Raw genomic sequence first — 5,576 nt, 5'->3', positions numbered from 1 at the left:
AAGATCTCTCCTGGCTGGAATCACCCATGGTGAGCCATCGAGGAGGGATATTAGATCTGAGAACCAAACTCTGGTCGGCCAATGTGGCGCTATCAGTAAGAGGCGAGACCCCTGTTGACGGACCTTGGCCAGGACTCCCGGGAGCAGAGCAATCGGAGGAAATGCGTAAAGATGCAATCTGGGCCATGCATGGGCCATAGCGTCCAGACCCAGGGGAGCTGGATAAGTCAGAGAGATGTAGAGGGGACATTGTGCCATCTCCTTTGAAGCACAGAGGTCCACTTTCGGTACTTGAAATCTTTCCCAGATTTGACTGACTACTTAGGGGTGAAGTTTCCATTTCCCATGTTTCACAGCTTGTCTGGACAGCAAGTCTGCTCCCACATTCATATGCCCAGGAATGTAAATGACCCTGAGGGACAGGGACTTGTCCTGTGCCCAAAGCAGAACTTGGTGCGCTAACTCGTTCGAGCAGCGCGACTGCAGTCTGCCCTGGCGATTTATGTAAGAGACTACAGATGTGTTGTCCACCCGCAGTAGGACATGGTAGCCTCTCAACTGCTGGAGGAAGTATTTCAGGGCCAGAAATACAGTCTTCATTTCGAGGCAATAGATGTGTCAATTCGAGAAGATGACCTCTCCAGATCCCTTGGGCTGGACAGCCAACTAAGGCCGCTCCCCAGTCCATGAGGGAAGCGTCTGTCATTAGCATCTTGCGATGACAACACGGACCTAGAGTGGGGCCCAATGTCAGAAACCGGGGTCTGAACCACATAGATAGGGTACGAAGCCCTTGGCGCGTAACCCTTATTTGCCACTGGGGATTGGCCCTCGGATGAAATCCCCTGGCTCTGAACCACAACTAAAACGATCTATTGTGCAGGAGGCCCAAAGGTATCATCGTGGATGCAGCTGCCATGAGACCTAAAACCTTCTGAAAGTGATGAACAGTGATTTTCTGGCCTAGCTTGATGTTCTTTAGGGTGTTTAGAATGAATTCGACGCATGCAGGAGACAGCTGTGCCTGCATTGTGATCGAATCCCATACCACACCCAAATACGTTGTCCTTTGAGCCAGAGAGAGAATGCTTTTCTTGGCGTTGAGTCTCAACCTCAGAAATTCGCTAGGACGACATGCTGATGTCGAAGCGCAAGCTCTTGAGACTGGGTCAGATTCAGCCAGTCGTTTATATACATTTTAAATGTGGATGCCCTGGAGTCGTAAAGGAGCCAGAGTTGCATCCATGAATTTCGTGTAAGTGTGGGATAACAAAGCTAGGCCGAATGGAAGAACCTGATACTGGTAAGCTTCGCCCCCGAAAGCGAACCTCAGGAACCTCCTGAGTTTTGGCAATATTTCAAAATGAAAATACACGTCCATTAGATCTATGATTGGACGCATCCCCCCATCTTTCTTGGGAATCAAGAAGTACAGACTGTAACAGCCTGACTCTCTGTCTGGCAGGGGAACACATTCTATGGCCCCTTTGACCAGCAGAGTCTGTGATTCCTGTGTCAACAGATTTGCACGTACCGGTTTCACAGAGGTGGAGACCACGCTGTTGAAACACAGAAGACGATGTGCAAACTGAATCCTGTAGCCCTTCACTACAGTGATCCCCTAAGGGTGCCAGGAAAGAGCCTTACACTTCTGATGGAATTTTCCAGGGCCCTCCCTGAGGGGAAACACCCTTTGTCCTGGGCACAGCTTAAGACCCTTGCTTTGGTCGTGATGACCGTATTTTAGTCCAGCTCCATCTGCGGCTGCCAAGTGTTACAAGTTGCTCCCCAGTCTTATGAGGGGGCGCACAACTCGCCACACTCTCTCTTTGAACCTCCTACCCCAGAGGAGCTGGATCGGGTCGGGACTGTTTATTTATTTATTTTTTGACAGCCCCGACACTTGAGCACAGTGAGTGAGAAACATATTAAAAGTCTCCTCCTGGCACTCAGATTGTTTTTTTTGTTTTTTTTAGATCAGCCTGATACGCTAGCAGAACCCATGGTGTGCAGGGCAGCACTAGTCTGACCCACAGCATGAAATGCGTTCCATCCAAGTGTAGATGTTGCTACAGTACGTGGCTTGGCAGGGAACAATTGCTGTCTTTTCGTATATATATTTTATATGTATTTTTTTATACATCATCATCATCATCATCATCATTTCATCATCATTTATTTATATTTTTTATTTAAATGATGTTGCTCCAATAGGGGAGAGATAGGAGCTAGCGTCTCTCTCACCTATGAAGTCATAATGTACAAAATCTAATTTTAAGGCTTTAATCTGGTCACTGCACGAGTCACCACCTAGTAACTCCTCATGTGCTTATAATCGCGAGAGGAGCGCTAGGAGAGAGCACTCTCAATATCCATTTCAACAGAAGCTAGAGCTACATCAGCCTCTGCCCAATCCGAAGAAGTGCCTGGGCACGCTTTGGAGGTGGGCGCGAGAACCGTCCAATCTTCCAGATCGGAGAGTGTTCTTAATGAGCGGGAAGCAGCTCGTTCCTCGTGAGAGCAAAGAGCCTAGCGCGGCTAGGAAGTGACCTGCGATGCTTACAACTGCCACTCTAGAACGAACAAAGAATGTTCTCATTAGTGCTATTGAGCGCAGCATCAAGAGTAGCTTTTGATAGGGAACTGTCTTTCTACGTTGCAAAAAAACATTTCAATTCATAAGACAGGGGCATCTTTCTTTTTGGCAAGTTTTGCACTTGACATTAAATAAAGCAACATTCTCTCACTGAGAGAGATGGTTTTTAGCATATTTGGGCTTGTTTCCACTTCATTTCAATAGAATCACTATTTCAGCATTTGCACTGAATATTGAATGAAGCAGCTTTCTCTCGTAGAGAGACAAGCTTTTGAACAGATTTGGGCTAGATTTCTGTTCACTTCATTTGAACAGAAGCACTATTTCAACATAACTGGTCTCAGAAACTTGTAAACTGACAATCTTGAGCATTGAAGTCCTAACATATAATAATACAAAATAAATAAACTTTTCTGTGCACCAAGAAAACGTGCAACACTTTGTTTTACTACTAAATTATTCTCAATATCTAATTATTATTATTAATATTTCACATACATTGGAAAGGTTTGCGTGACCTCCTGTGAGATCTCTGCAAAAAGTCTCACGATTAATTCCAAAACATGATGCATGATGGGATACACTAAGCGTTGTAAAGCGCTCCGGTGCAGTATTGGAGAGGTTTAGTTTGTGTTAAGGATGCTGCGCTTTGGCATTATTAAGACCGGGGACAGTCTTGTGCACGCACTGTCACATACACAAGCTCTCAAGTGAATAAGACCTCAAGTATGGGTATTTGGAAAGGGGAAAAGTCTTTAAAATGATCCCTAAATACAGTCGCACATCAAAGTCTTAATAATTCACTAATTCAATTTAACACTTGTATGATATTGTACAAGCCCCTGGAAAATCTCATCTGACACTGTCACAATATTGGAAAATCACACAGTCAGAAAGTTTATATTGTTCATTGGCTTCTCATTAAATTACTTCAAATAAGCCCCATCAGTTCATGTTCCCACTATACGTGATCTCCACGAGTAGAAATGCTAGTTTAATGTGTCACGTGATATATATTAAATCTTTGATTAATTTGTCAGAACCAGATCAATTACACTACTGATAACAGCCCTATTAGCATGTATTAATTTTTAAACCAACTCATATGAATATAGCTTGCTATTAATGACTTATACAGCAATTAATTATACAGCATCTTTGCAGAGGATGCTTTCATGGTCTAAAAAATAATGTATAAGTAATGAATAAGTTGCATGTAATGAAATAATATTTCTGTCTTACAGGATTGTTTGCAGATAATGCTGCTCTTCTTTTTCAGAAGTTTTTGGTGAGCCAACCCTCACACACCTTCCTAAAAACTAAAAGAGCTATTACTGAGTCTCAGTGAATCTTGCCATGATCAGCTCTTCCCAGGTACCTTTTTTTTTTTTTATATTTTTGAATTAACATTTACTCATCAAATGCTCTGGTCTGAATCTTACTTTAAATTAACTTAATTATATGTTTAATGAGCAATATTAATTACACACAGAGTAAGTAGAGATTATCTTGTTTCACAGAAGAGAAGGAAGACCAAGGAAATGATTTGCTCAGGATGAGGAATGAAGACGGCCATCTTGTGCTCAAGCAAACAGAAGTCCACTGGTATGTGTGTGTTGAAGCAATGCTGTGTTATGTGTTACAGCACTTTATGATGATCTCTCACAGGACTGGTCATGTCAGCCGTGATTATTCTTTCCAATGTTTTTATTGTTATGTTATTTTATTTGATACAGCTATTATAATTATAGCATGTTAGCAAAGTGTGACTGAAACATTTTTAATCTTAAGTTTTTAAAAAACACTACCTGTTTTCTTAAAAGCATACAAGTGCCATAAAAGTGGTTTAATTGATATAAACACCAATTGACATTATCTCATTGTATTGTAAACGTTGTGTTATAAATTGTGGATTGATATTTGATTGGTTTGAAGCAAGGCCTTACACTCCACAGACTAAAACACATTTGTGAGAGAAGTCAGGAACTTTGGAGAGAGATTCTAGAGGAAGAAAACACATTTACTGCAACATTAGATCAATTCTAGAGTCTCTGAGAACTACACATGCTAATGGAGTCTCATGAGCAAGACCTTTGCCTCTGTAATTTTTTCTTAATTCTTGCAGAATTAAATTGTTTATTGCAATACTTTAACAATTTCACTTTGCACAGATGATCTCATCAGCCAAATGAGGGGGTTTGATCAAGTGATGCTATTGAAAGGAGTGAAAGAAGAGGATGTGGTAAATTGTCTTCAGAGAAAAGGCTTCTCAAAAGGTCTTAAAACAGCTTGAAGAATGGTAAGTGTACAGTACTACAAGGGTCATAGTTGCTCACCCTGCTAAAATCACACAGAACATAAGCTGAGCTCTCTGTCCATTAAACAACTTCATCTGGATTGTTTGTTACACTTTGACCAGGTCTGGGATCTTAGGACTGAGAGATCCTCTGGCTGAGAACATGCTACACCACATCGGTGCTGGATATCAACCACAAACTGTTTCCAGACACGAGAGAAGAAGATCACGATGGGGAGATGAAACCAGTTTAGATGTGATGATAAGGAATCATTATTTTCTGGAACAGTATCACATGTCTTATATGTACTGTATCGCATGATCTGAATCACAGTTGACTGGATGGGATTGTGTGACTTTTAAGGACATTTCATCACTCATCTGTGTGAACTGATTAATATATGAGGTTAATGTATTTTTGATGATAAATAATTATTTTCCTTGAATCTTATTTGTCTTGATGCTACTTTTATCATCTTTATATTCTATGCTTCAATAAAATGAAAATGGTGAATATTGTGTTCTGAAGATTCTTGGTAAATACATCATTTTACTAGGTAGGCTCATATGTGTTTATTTTAGACTTGGAAAAACTACATATTATTAATTATCGGGATTATTTTTTACTTAAGACATAAAAATATTTGATCAGATTAATGACATCTGGGACATCAATACACCAGA

The 5,576-nt window shown here is 41.0% G+C and overlaps 1 long non-coding RNA gene across 1 annotated transcript; it reads left to right on the top strand.

Moving 5' to 3' along the window:
* Positions 1-3,844: 3,844 nt before the first annotated feature.
* On the top strand, positions 3,845-5,190 carry LOC132144810 (uncharacterized). Its single transcript, XR_009434413.1, has 4 exons — positions 3,845-3,970; positions 4,117-4,201; positions 4,768-4,895; positions 5,016-5,190. It is a non-coding gene; the product is annotated as an uncharacterized LOC132144810 (long non-coding RNA).
* The last annotated feature ends 386 nt before the right edge of the window (positions 5,191-5,576 follow it).

This window comes from Carassius carassius, chromosome 8 (assembly GCF_963082965.1).
Source record: "Carassius carassius chromosome 8, fCarCar2.1, whole genome shotgun sequence".
NCBI classification, from domain to species: Eukaryota; Metazoa; Chordata; class Actinopteri; order Cypriniformes; family Cyprinidae; genus Carassius; species Carassius carassius.
The sequence above is the reverse complement of the archived record's forward strand: the minus strand, read 5'-3'. Positions and strand labels throughout refer to the sequence as shown.